Here is a 14,651-nt window from a genome sequence, read left to right on the forward strand (position 1 = left end):
ATAGTTTTTCTGATAGAATACTAAGTTAACAGTGTTTTTTTCTTTTGGCACTTAAAAAAAGTTCTATTTTCTTCTAGATTCCACTATTTTGGATGACTCAATCATTATTCTTATCATTGTTCCTTTGTATGTAATGTGTCTTTTTTCTCTTGATGCTTTCAAGATTTTCTGCTTATCTTTGTTTTTCAGCAGTTTGACTATGATGTAATAACATGTGGTTTTATTTTATTTAATCTGTTTGAGTCCACTGAACTTCTTGGATCTGAGGGTTGATATCTTTCATCAATTTTGAAAGATTCTCAACTATTTTCTCTTTAAATATTTTTCTGTCCTCTCTATTCCTCCTTCTTCTGAGACTCCAATTATTTCCATGTTAGACCATTTGCTATTGTCACACAATTCTTGGAATCTGTGTTCCACTTTTTTTCACTCTTCTTTTCTCTTTATGATTCAATTTTGATAATTACTTTGAGCACAGTGATTTTTTTTCATCTGGTATGTCTGGTCTGCTGATAAACCCATTGAAAGGTGCCTTTATTTTTCTAATTTTATTTTTTATTTCTAGCATTTGCATTAGCCTTTTATATAGTTTCCCTCTCCCTGCTGAAATTCCCCATCTGTACATGCATGTTGTTCACCTTTTTCATTAGCTCTTTTCATATATTCATTATGGTTATTTAGAAATCCCTATCTAATAATTCTAACCTCTGAGCTATATCTGGACCTGATTTTATTGAATGTTTCCTCTTTGTATTAGCCAGCTAAACTGCTATAACATGCTAGAGATTGGTGGCTTAAACAACAGATATATTTTCTCTCAGTTCTAGAGGCTGGAAGTCCAAGATCAAGGTGTCAGCAGGGTCGGGTCTGATAAGTACTCTCTTCCTGGGTTGCAGATGGTCCACCTTCTTTTTTTTTTTTTTTTTGTGAGGAAGATCAGCTCTGAGCTAACATCCGTGCTAATCATCCTCTTTTTGCTGAGGAAGACCGGCTCTGAGCTAATATCTATTGCCAATCCTCCTCCTTTTTTTTCCCCAAAGCCCCAGTAGATAGTTGTATGTCATAGTTGCACATCCTTCTGGTTGCTGTATGTGGGACGCGGCCTCAGCATGGCTGGAGAAATGGTGCGTAAGTGCGCACCCAGGATCCGAACCTGGGCCACCAGTAGCGGAGCGTGCGCACTTAACCGCTAAGCCACGGGGCCGGCCCTGATGGTCCACCTTCTTGCTGTGTCTTCACATGGCCTTTCCTCTGTGTGTGTCCCGAGAGAGAGTAAGGTCTCTGGTGTCTTGTCTTCTTCTTATGAGGATACCAATCCTATCAGATTAGGATCCCACCATTATGACCTCATTTAACTTTAATTACCTCCTTAAAGAATTTATCTCCAAATACAATCACGTTGGAGGTTAGGGCTTCAACATATAAATTTTGGGGGAACAAAATTTAATCCATAGCACTCTCCTAGGAATGGGTTACATAACCTTCTTCTTCGTATGTCTCATAAATTTTTATTAAATTTTAGATTCTGAGTGTAAAGAACAATAGACATTGAAATAAATAATATTTTTGCCCATAAAAGGCACATCTCTTCTTTTGTCAGCTACTAGGGGACTGAGTTAATGTAGTCTGTAGTTGAGCTGGGTTTGGATTTAGTGGTTGCTTTAGTTAGATTCAGTTCACCAATGTCTTCAAATTATTTGAAGATAGGATAAGAATCTCCCCTTTAGCAGGTTGGGATCGAAATGCCTGGATCTTTCCTTGCCTTTAGCATTTAGCAGGTCCCACATGCCTGCATGTCAAAGAGTCTCTCTTAGTTACACTGCTTTCTTCAAACACAGGAGGCTGCTGTTTGTACTCAGTGTGAGGTCCAGTGTGAGTGATCAGAGTGTTTTTCTCAGTTCTTCTGCCCTGGCATCAGACTTGATCTGACCCCTCACATCTGCACCTCAGAGGGGATCTCCCTCAGCTGTTCTGCCCTTTCTTCAGCTATAGATTGCTGCTGCCTTTACTCAGTGTAAGGACTAGAGTTTCTGGAAGCTTTCTTTCAGTTCTCCTACTCTGTTCTCAGACTTTAGCAGGCCCCACATGCTTGTGCCTCATGGGGGTTTCTCTCGGCTCCTCTGCCCCATCCCAGCTACAGTTGACCACTTCTTCACACTTAATGAAGGCCTAGGGTGCCTGAAGGATTTCTCTTTATTGTTCTGCTTTTCCTTCAAACACCAATGGGTCTCTTATGTCTGGGCCTCAGGGCATTCCTTTTCAGCTCCTCTGATCTGACTTCATCCTTTCTTGTGAGCACATGGTGAAGGCCTATGGAGAAGAGTTGGCAGAGGGGTGCAGGCTGTCTTTGTGTCTGGGGGTTTTAGGGATTCAAAATCATCAGCATTAAAAGTTTATTAAAAGATCAGCTTCCCCGCCCCCTGCCCCATGTCAGTGGAAGCTTCTTTCTTCTCCTGCTCTACGAAGGATGACAGCAGGCAGAGAACTCTTCTTTCCTAGGAGTGTGAGCTAAAACAAAGAATCGGGTTGTCAAATAGGCTCACAAGAGTCAGAGATATTAGCTAGTATCAAGGTTTTCTATTAATTTCAGTTATACAGCTAATGAAGAGGCTCAGGCAAAGCAGCAAGAGATCTGAGATGCTGAGGGTGGCTCTCAGGTTTTTCCTTTCTGCATCAAACACATGCTCTCCAGTGCAGAGTAGGCAATATCTAAGTGAGGTATTGGAATATTATCTCATATAGTGGGAGCGGTTAATCTATATTACATCTCCATTTTATACCCTGGTTTTTGTGACATTTTCTCATAAATCTAGAAATTCTAAGTTTATTTTTTTAATTTTTATTTTATTGAGATATAATTGACATACAACATTATATTAGTTTCAGGTGTACATCATAATGATTCAATATATTTATATGTTTCCAAGCGATCACCACAATATGTTTAGTTAAAATCCGTCACCATACTTAGTTTCAAATTTTTTTTCTTGTGATGAGAACTTTTAAGATTCACTTTCTTAGCAACTTTCAGATAGATAACACAGTATTATAAACTATAGTCACTATGCTGTAATTACATCCCCATGACTTATTTATTCTATAACTGAAAGTTTGTACCTTTTGACTCCCTTCACCCATTATGCCCACCCCCACCCCCACCTCTGGCAACCACCAATCTGTTCTATGTATTTCTCTGTTTGACTTATTTTACTTAGCATAATGCCCTCAAGGTGCATCCATATTGTCACTAATGGCAGGATTTCCTTTCTTTATGGCTGAATAATATTCCATTGTACATATATCCCACATTTTGTTTATTCATTTATCCATTAATGGACACTTAGGTTGCTTCTATGTTTTGGCTATTGTAAATAAGGCTGCAAGGAACATGGAGGTGCAGATATCTTTTAAAGTTAGTGTTTTTGTTTTCTTTGGATAAATACCCAGAAGTGGAATTGCTGGATCATATAGTAATTCTATTTTTAATTTTTTGAGGAACCTCCATACTGTTTTCCATAGTGGTGTGCCGGTTTACATTTTCACCAACAGTGCAGAGGAGTTCCCTTTTCTTCACAAACTCACTAACACTTGTTATTTCTTGTCTTTTTGATAATAGCCATTCTAACAGGTGTGAGGTGATATATCATCACGGTTTTGATTTGCATTGCTCTGATGATTAGTATTCCAGGCTCCTTGCTGACTCTATTTCCCAAAGAATTACCTTGTGCTATCTGAACAATCCAGTAGGATCCAGATGGGTATTCCCTGGACCTCTATAGAATTCTCCTGTTAAATATCTCCCTCTCAGCAGTCATTAAAACCAAAGATGTTGCTCTTTAGAAAATATTCATTTGTTCTTTTATGGGGAACGAGGATATCGAATATGAAACTTGCCATTGCTACATTGCTGCTACAGTTGATTTTCCACTTGATAGCTATGTCAGCTCTTTGGGCAGGCTCATCTGCCGCCTTTTAAAAATATACATATTATATGAAAGAAAGTATTGACACTAATAGGAAACAACTTCTAAAGAGGAAATGATGAAGGGAAAGAGGAAGTTGATGGGCACCAAAAGAATGGTGTCAGCAGTTTCGTGCGAGAGTAGTATAATTAATGTCTTAAGCTTCTGAGGTCACAAAGAATCCAAGAGAGAAAATCCCTTATCCATTCTTCTTCCTCTTCCCCAGCAGGATAAAAAATAATTTGGGAGCATTATTTCATAGTTTATGGGTTAGGTTAGAGGTTGTGTGTGTGGAAATCTCAGTTATCATTTACTGTAACTGTGTTCAGAAAAAAAATTCTGAACAGCATTGCTGCCTCCAAAACTGCTAGAATTTCTAGGTTAAATAAAGTCTGAGTATTTCAGGGCATTATTCTAGCCACAAATTGAAGAATACAGCTATGGGTAAAACAATTCTGGTATTTTCCTTCATAGAGAAGATGGTAAGTAAATGTCTGAATCACAAAGATCTATTATTCTTTCTATGGGGGGGAAGTCTTTTTTGATGTACTTTTGTTAAAATAAAAATAAAAGTGACTAGCTCCCTTCCCTTTTATAAAATAATATATATTAACTGACAAGCCCAATGAACAACCAAAGCAAAACAAAACAAAACAGATGACTCACAAAACATATTTAGATTGTACCCAGAATAAGACTTCATGTCATCTGCATAACCGTTTTAGTCAGGAAAAAACTAAAGGCTGGCCTTTTACTGAAATATGAAGTTCTTGGGGTTAGAAGCAAGATTCACCTTGGAATCCTTATGTCTTGTACAATGTTTGAAATATAGTAGGTTTTTTAATGAATGTTTGAACAAATACATGGATAAACAAACTGGAAACAAAGAAAATCTAGAACTGACTATTATAAGATAGCATGTTGCCATAGGAACTGTGGAAGAGTGAGACACTCCCATAGTCATCATGGCCAGGTGAGCGCCTGGTAATTCTGTTGTTGGCAAGGCCCAGCGTTCATTGTTCCATGGCAGTTGCCACCAGCCCCACCCACCAGTAGGACAGAGATTACATAATCTAACCCTAACCTGCCTTTCCAGCTGTATCTCTCAGTATCCCCAACGTGAACTCTCTCCTTTGGTTAAACTGTGGTACTTATGATTCTCTGAACACCTCATACTCTGTTGACTCTCTACGCCAAGTTCACATTGAACTTGGAATGTATTTCTCTGCATCTTTGCTTACAGAATCCCACCTATTCTTCCGTGTCTATCTCAAGCACCAAATACTTCAAGAAGACCCCTCAATCACCCTCACTCTAAATAAGATGGCCTTAGAGTGCTGATCGTCTCTTCAACCACAGAGGGTTGATTGCATACGCTCTTGCAGTGTAGTTATTTTAGAGAGCAAGGAATCCATCTGACACACCTTTTTTTCCCTTCATAAAGCATTGAAATTTGGTGAATTGACTCATTGATTAATTGAGCATTATGTGCTTATTGATTACTTTTATCATTTACCATGTGGGCATCATGAAGAATGCAAAGGTAATTTGAATGTGAAGAAGTTTACAGTCTGCTAAGGGAGACAGGATATACAAAAATCGCTGCAATACAAAGTAAAAAGTAAAGAAAAAAGAACGACACAGAAAGTATTATGGGATTAAGAGTATTGATAACATACTTCCAGGTTTGGTGATGACAGGAAAGCTAAATTAAGAGGGCGAATTTTAGCTGGCTTTGAAGGAAGGATAGGATTAAGGCACAGAGAATGGCATTTCAATAAAAAGAAACAGCATAAACCACCTGGGGGTCTGGGGTGGGGAAACACTGATTTTTTTGGGAACAGAGAATGTTTCAATTAGGTTTAGGTCTGGGATGTATGATGAGGTGTTTTAGGAAATAAAGGTAGAAAGTCTGTGACATTTTATACACTAAGAAGTTAAGACTTTTTTGGTAGTCAAAGGCATTTGAGTGAGGAGTTGTATTTGATAAGGGCTGTACTTCCAGATTAGACTAGCACAAATGGGACCATGCTTTGAAGAAACAGAGAGACTGAAGGACCAGCGGACTGCCCTAGTCTATGTAGAAGTAATGAGGGCAGGATAGTGGCGTGGGAATGCAGAGGAGCAGACAGTTTTAAATATAAGACTCAGATTTGATCAGCTGAACGAGGTCACTGAGTGTGAGGTGGCAAGGGTGGCACCAGAGTCAAAGAGAATCAAGAGGCTTTGATCCTGGGTGACTGGGTAGTTGAGTATGTTGTAAAATAAATTACAGAATACAGAAGGGAATAAATTTGGAAAGAAAAGTCTTAACTTTAGTCATTGATAGCGTGAGATGTTTTACAGGGAAATCTAGGTGGAGATGTCTTCCATATCAATGGAAAATGAGGGATCTAAATTTAGCAGAAACTGGAGGTCTGGAGATAGAGAGTCAGGAGCCATATTTCTAGAAGTCATAGTTGAAGCCATGATATTGGATGAGAATGTTGAGGGAGAGAATGTAACTAAGAACAGGAAAAAGCTACAAAGGTTTATTCTTGGTGAAAGCCTGCATGTAGGGGTCAGGGGCAGAAAGAGGAGCCTGGTAAGTAGGCAGAGAAGATTGGGTTGCAGATGTGGGAGGAATGCTGCAAGAGTGTTGTGTCATAAATGCCAACAGATAGAGACTTTCAAAAGAGAGTGATCTGGGGCCGGCCCCGTGGCTTAGTGGTTAAGTGCACGTGCTCTGCTGCTGGCGGCCTGGGTTCGGATCCCGGGCGCGCATCGATGCACCACCTCTCCGGCCATGCTGAGGTCGCGTCCCACATACAGCAACTAGAAGGACGTGCAACTATGACATACAACTATCTACTGGGGCTTTGGGGGGGAAAAAAAAGGAGGAGGATTGGCAATAGATGTTAGCTCAGAGCCGGTCTTCCTCAGCAAAAAGAGGAGGATTAGCACAGATGTTAGCTCAGGGCTGATCTTCCTCACAAAAATAAAATAAAATAAAATAAAATAAAATAAAATAAAATAAAATAAAATAAAATAAAAAGAGAGTGATCTGTCATGTCAAATGTTGCAGGGTTGTAAAGGTGAAAGAGGACTTGGTTTGTTAATACTTGATCAGATAAGGACCTCTATAGTCTAGCTTCAGACTAGACTATGGTGTAGTCAATTAATAGAGGACAAAAGCCAGATTATAAGGAGCTAGGAGTGAGTAGGGAAGGAGGCTGCAAGTATTTGAAAAAGTTTGATGGCGAGGGGAAGGAGAGACATAGGACACATTTCAGGAAAGGAGGAGGATTCCCCCGACTTTTTTTGTTGTTATTGTGGTGGTAGTTTTGTTTTGAGAATGAAGATACTGTTGACAGGCCTAATTGAAGGTAAGGATGCAAGAGAGAAGGGTCAGTGGAACAGAGCGCTCTTCAAAATGTTGCCTCACAGAGAAGACTTCTACGACTATCCATCAACAAAGCAAAACACACCACCATGACAGCAAAGGTCTTTCAGTATTTTACAGAATTAACTAGAACACTTACTAGTTGTATCCGAACATTTTATTTGTAAAAAGACAAGTTAGAAGGTGAAATCACTCACCTTGTAAAGGGATTTCAAAAGTATTGTTGGGTTAAGCGCTAATTTTGCAAGTATTTCTTTACAGGTCATCAAATGCTCAACAGTGTAAAAAACTAAAAAGTATAGTATTCCAGGCCAATGCTGATTAAGTATCATCAGAAAATAAGATAAAATGAACTGAAATAATGCTAAAAAGGGGTATTCACATTGCTGGTTTAAATTTTTTTACTTTATCAAAAAGGAAGTTAATCACCCTTCTATCTTGTTCAATATAAGATACTTGGGACCCTGAATGAGACTAGCTACTGGTTTTGTGCCTGGTGGGAAAGCCCCATCAGAAAAGTCATTTGAACCACCTGAGTGGGCTGGAACGTGGCAAGGAGATGACTTGTCACTTTAGGAAGTTCTGAATGTACATCATCTTCAAGAAAATTAATGATGCACCTGTAGTCTACATTTTACTGTGAAAAGTGCTATATGAAATAAAAACAAAAATCCTTCAGGTGTATAACAGTTTTTTGAACATCAAAAGAGATACATCACCTACTTAGAGAGAACACTCTGTGATTTTAACTACTGTGTACACTGCTGGAAGCACCTTAAGGGATTAGCAACAACATAGGGCTGAGGTATTTGACAGGAATAAGAAAACACTTGGGTCCCTTAGAATGAAAGTAGAAGGTATTTTCAGATATTCGAACTCTGCAGAACTGCAGAGGGGCCCATTCAAGTATTGGTTTGAGTTCTGACCAGCACTTGCATTTGAGGAAGCTATTCAGGGTTGGAAAAAAACCACTTAAAAGGAGCAGATAGAATAGATCCTGTACTCACACCAGGAATAGTGTGTTCCCACTAGCCAGACTGGAAAATGTCATAATTCATAGGTAGAGCACCTAAAGATTCTTGCTTCTATAGTTAGAAATAATTAGCTCTAGAATAAACACAGGTCTGATCCTGCCTAACAAATTTTAAAAGCAAGACCTGAAATGATCAAACTGTCCCCAGGTAACTTAACTGCGTCCTAGGAAAAAGCTCAAGAGGATTTTCAGAATACCAAAATATTCAGCATTCAATAAGGTAAAACTAACAATGTCTGACATCCTATCAAAAATTACCAGACATGCAAAGAAGCAGGGAAATATGACTCATAATGAAGAGAAAAATCAATCAAAACCAATCCCTAACTGGCATCGATGTTAGAATTAACAAATAGGCATTTAAATAGTTATTATAACTGTATTCTATATGTTCAATAAGATAAGTAAGGACAGAGAAGACATAAAAAAAGTCCCAGATCAACTTCTAGAGATGAAAATTACAATGTCTGAGATGACAAATACACTGGATTTGATTAATGGAAGATTAGACATCACAGGAAAAATATTGAACTTGAAGACATAGCAACAGAAACAATCTGAAATGAAACACACAGAGAAAAAGGGAATAAGGAACTAACAGAGCATCAGTGAACTTCAAGACAACTTCAAGCATCTTAATATAGATGTAATAGGAGTTCCTGAAAAAGGAAAAGACAGAAAAGTATTTGAAGAAATAATGGTTGAGCACTTTCCAAATTTAGTGAAAATTATAAACCCACAGATCCAAGTACAATGACCCCCAAACACACACAACTTGAAGAGAACTACTCCAAAGCACATCATTATCAAATTCCTAAAAAAAATTGATAAAGAGAAAATCTTGTAAGTACTAAAAGAAAGATGGCATGTTATGTATAGAGCAACAAAGATAATGATGATAGCAGATTTTTCATTAGAAACAATGCAATTGAGAAGACAGTGATTCAACATCTTGAAGTAAAATGAAGAATGAAGGAAAATGAAAAACGGTCACCTAGAATTATATACCCAGTAAAAATATCTTTGAGAAACAAAGGTGAAATAAGGATTTTTAGACATGCAAAAGCCTAAAGAATTCATCCTTAGCAGAGCTGCACAACAAGAAATCTTAAAGGAATTTGTTCAAGAAGGAAAAAGATAGATGGAAATATGGTTCTACATGAAGAAATGAAGAGCACTGGACATGGTAACTACATGGGTAAATATAGAAGATATTTTTATTACTATTAAGATATTTTAAAAGAAGAGTAAATATTAAAAAAGATAATGACAACATAGTGTGAGGTTTATAACCTATTGCGGCAGACAGAATTCTAAAAATGGCCCCCCGAGATTCCACACCCTAGTCTCTGGGATCATTGAATATGATGATGTCACTGTTCCTATGCTATGCTATACTATATTATGCATTTTCTGCCATGTTATGCTCTACAGCACAGTTGACCTTGAGATGGGGGACTATCCAGGTGGACATAACTAATCATATGAGACCTTTTAAAATCAGTGTTTTCTCCATCTGGTAGCAGAGGGAGAAGGCAAAGAGATTGAAAGCACACGGAGGATTTTGGTGCTGGCTTTGTCGATGGAGAGGTTCATGTGCAAAGACTGGAGAGTGGCCACAAGGAGCTGAGAGTGCCCCCTTGTCGACCATCAACAGGAAATGGGGACCACAGTCCTAAAACCACAAGGAACTGAATTTTGTCAGTAATAGGAATGAGGCTGGAAGAAGAGCCCATGCTCCAGATGAGAACATAGTGGGCTGATATCTTGATTTCAGCCTATGAGACCCCGAGCAGAAAACCCAGCCAGGTCATCCCAGACTTCTGACGTACAGAACTATGAGATAATAAATGGGTGTTGTGTTAAGCCTCTACTTTTGTGGTAATTTGTTATGCAGAAAACTAGTTAGAAAACTAATAGACATATGTAGAAGTAAAATGTATGACAAAAATAACATGGAGACTGGAAGGGGCAAATGAAAGTATTGTTGAAACAAAAGTCATGGTTAATATTGTCAACAAAGGAGGTAAAATGCAATCATAAAAAATATTCAATTAATTCAGAAAGAGGCAGAAAATAAAAAAGAGAACAAAGACTATATGAGACAAATATAAAAAAAAGCAGCAAGATGATAGGTTTAAACCTAACCATATCAGTAGTCACATTAATTGTAAATGGACTAAATACTCTAGGTAAAAGGTAGAAATTGTCACACTGGTTGAAAAGGAAGATCTAACTGTATGTTGGCTACAAGAAACGCACTTTAAATATAATGATATGAGAAGATGAAAAATAAAAGATTGGAAAAAGATATATTATGTTAACATTAGTCAAAAGAAAGCTGAAGTGGCTATATTAATAACAGACAAAGTATATTTCAGAGCAAAGACTATTACTTTGGATAAAGAGGGTCTTTTTGTATAAATAAAGGTGTCAATTTATCAGGAGGAAATAACAGTCCTAAATGTTCATGCTGATCTGAATAACAAGCTTCAAAACACATGAAGCAAAAACTGATAGATCTACAAGAAGAAATAGATAAATCCACAATTATAACCAGATATTTCAATATAATACTCTCAATAATTGGTAGAACAAGTAGACAGAAAACCAGTTAAGATATATGACTGGAACACAACAATCCACCAGCCTGACCTAATTGACATTTATAGAACACTTCATTCAACAATGGCAGCTTATTTTCAAGTGCAGACATTCATTTTCAAGTGCATATAGAACATTTACAAAGACCACATTCTGGGCCATAAAACAAGTCTCAATAATTTTAAAAGGATAGAAGTCATACAAAGTATGTTCTCAGGCCACGGTGGAATTAAATTAGAAATCAATAACAGAAGGATCTCTGGAAAGTCACCAAATATTTGGAAACCAAACAGCACATTTCTAAATTACTCATGGGTCAAAGAAGAAATCAAAAGGGAAATTAGGAAGTACTGTGAACTGAATGAAAATAAAATCACAACATAGAAAAATCTGTGAGATGCTGCTAAATCAGTAGTTATAAGGAAATTTATAGTACTAAACAAAGAAAAAAAAGGCATTCAGGTTGGAAAAAAAGAAATAAAACTGTCTTTATTCACAGACAACATGATCTTCCATGTAGAGAATCCAATGTAATCTAAAAAAAGCAGCTAGATCTAATAAATGAGTTATCAAGGTTGCAAGATACAACATCAGTATACAAAAATCAACTATATGTGTATATACTAACGATGAGCAATCAGAAATTGAAAAAAATGCAGCTTAAAATAGCATCAAAAATATGAAAATACTTAGAGTTTTATTTGACAAAAGATGAGCAAGACTTGTATACTGAAATCTACAGAACATCATTGAGAAGAACTCAATAGTGGAGAGATATACAGTGTCACAGGTGAAGAGAGTCAATGTTGCTGTGATGTCAGTTCTCCCCCAAATGATCTAAAGATTCAAAACAATCCCAATCAAAATTCCCACAGGCTTTTATATATAAATTGCAAGGTGATTATAAAATTCAAATGAAGAAGGCAAAAGACCTAAAATAGCCAAAACAACTTAGAAAAGAACAAAGTTGAAGGACTAACATTATCTGATTTCAAGTCTTATTATAAATTACAGTATTCAAGAGACTGTGCTAATGATATAAAGATAGACAAATAGATGAATTTAATAGACCAGAGTCCAAAAATAGACCCACACGTATATGGATAACTGAAGGTGCAAAAATAATTCAGTGGAGAAAGTTATGGGCTTTTCAACCAATGGTGCTGGAACAATTAGATATTTTATATGCAAAACAGAGAACTTCAATTCATATCTTGCACCATCTACAAAGCTTGATTCAAAATGGACCATAGACCTAAATGTAAGAACTAAAACTATAAAATATCTAGAAGAAAACATAAGAGAAAATCTTTTTGACCTTGGGTTAGGCAAAGATTTTTTAGATATGGTACCAAAAGCCCAATTTATAAAGAAAATGTTCATAAATTGGACTTAAAATTAAAAACTTCTGCCTTTTGAAATATACTGTTAAGAGAACAAATAGACAAGCCACAGATTGGCATAAAATATTTGCAAATCATGTCTATATTCAGAATATATAAAGAACTCTCAAAATCCAACAATAAAAAAAACACAAAACAATAAAAAATGGGAAAGAGATTAGAACAGGCACTTCATCTAAGAAGATTTACAAATGGCAAATAAGTACATGAAAAGATGTTTGACATCATTTATGATTCAAGAAGTGCAAATTAAAGTGACAATGAGATTCCAAGATAAACCTATTACAATGGCTAACATTAAAATGACTGACCACAATAAGCATTGGTAAAGGACATGGAGGAACTAGAACTCCCTTATACTGCTGATGGGAACGTAAAATGTTATAAGCTCTTTGGAAGACAGATTAGTAGGTTGAATTATTGCCCCTCAAAGATGTTCATATCTTTATCCCTGGAACCTGTGAATATGTTTCTTTTCATGGTAAAAGGACTTTGTGATTAAGATGTGATTAAGTGAAAGATCTTGGAGATCCAGGAGATTCTCCTGGATTATCCAGATGGGTACAATATAATCATAAAGGTCCTCATAAGAGGGAGGCAGGAGGTTCAGAGTAAGTAGTGGGAGATGTGATCACAGAAGCAGGAAGTTAGAGTGTTCTGAGAAAGAGGACATGAGCCAAAGAATGCAGGCGGACTAGTGGCTAAAAAAGAAAGCAAATGGATTCTCCGCTGAAGCCTCCAGAAGGAACACGGCCCAGCCAACACCTTGCCTTTAGACATTTCACCTCTAGAATTGTAAGAGATAAGTTTGTGTTGTTTTAAGCCTCTCAGTTTTTGGTAAATTGTTACAGCAGCAGCAGGACTGGCAGATTCTTAAAATGCTAAACATATGTGTGCGATGTAAACTAGTCCTTCCACTCTTAGATATTTATGCAAGAGAAATGAAAGCACATGCTCATCCAGAGACTTGTATATGAATGTTTGCAGCAGCTTTATGTGTAATAGCCAAAACCTGGAAACAAGTCAAATGTCACAGGTGAATGGATAAACAAATCATGGTGTAGCCAGACAATGGAATATGAAACTAGGCAACAAACATGGATGAACTATTGGTAAGTACAACAACATGGATGAATCTCAGAATAATTATGCTGAGTAAAGAAGCCAAAAAAAGAGAGTAGGATTCAATTTTTTAAAAATTCTAGGGGCCAACTCACCCCATGGCTGAGTGGTTAAAATTCTGTGTGCTCTGCTTCGGCAGCCTGGGTTTGTGGGTTTGGATCCCGGGTGCAGACCTACTCCACTTGTCAGCCACGCTGTGGCGGCGACCAACATGCAAAGTGGAGGAAGATTGGCACAGATGTTAGCTCAAGGCTAATGTTCCTCAGAAAAAAAAATTCTAGAATTCCATTTTTTAAAATTCTAGAAAATGCAAACTAATCTGCAGTTACAGATCAGTATTTGCTTGGGATGGGAAGGAGGGAGAGAAGAAGGAGGAGTGAAAGGGAAGGATTATAAAAGGCCATGAGGAAACATTTGGGGGTGATGGATATGTTCTTTATCTTGATTGTGGTGATGGTTTCAGAGGAATATATATCATTAAAACTTATCAAATTGAATACTTTAAATATGTGCTCTTTATTGCATGGGAATTACACCTAAAACAACAATAAGAGCAGCAGCCAAGAGCATATACCTCAGAGGGTTGTTGTGAAGCTTAAATGAGATGCTATGCACAGAACACTTGCTATAACTCCTGGCACATAGTAAGAACTCAATAATTTCTAGCTACTGTTATTTCTTAGTTTAGAAGAGGGAGTTCTTGAGCAATAATTGGTTGTCAAATATCAAGGATCTTTTGAAAGAAATGTCAAGTCTAATTTTCCCACAGTACATACTGTGTAAGAAAATGAGGAACAGACTTATTAAATGTAGCATCTTACTAAATACACTGCACAGAGGTATGATGCAACCAGGCTGTGGCTTGATAGTGGTCTTTCTATTTTGGAGTAAGAGCTGTGAAATCCTTTGTTGTTCTTGGAATATGAAGTTTGCTTACTAAGTGACAAGGGTTCTATCATATTCTTTTTGGACATAGTAGCTGCTTAAAAGATATCTGCCAAATTGAACTGAATTAATCATCATCTTGCTTCTCTAATTCAGGAACCTGAAATTCATGGCCACCTGTACGTTGTAGGATAATTAACCTCAACTCAATTTTGGAGATTCCTCGCCTCAAGATACTTAGTCTTCCCTGATGCAAAATA

The sequence above is a fragment of the Diceros bicornis genome, chromosome 15 (genome assembly GCF_020826845.1).
Source record: "Diceros bicornis minor isolate mBicDic1 chromosome 15, mDicBic1.mat.cur, whole genome shotgun sequence".
NCBI lineage: Eukaryota > Metazoa > Chordata > Mammalia > Perissodactyla > Rhinocerotidae > Diceros > Diceros bicornis.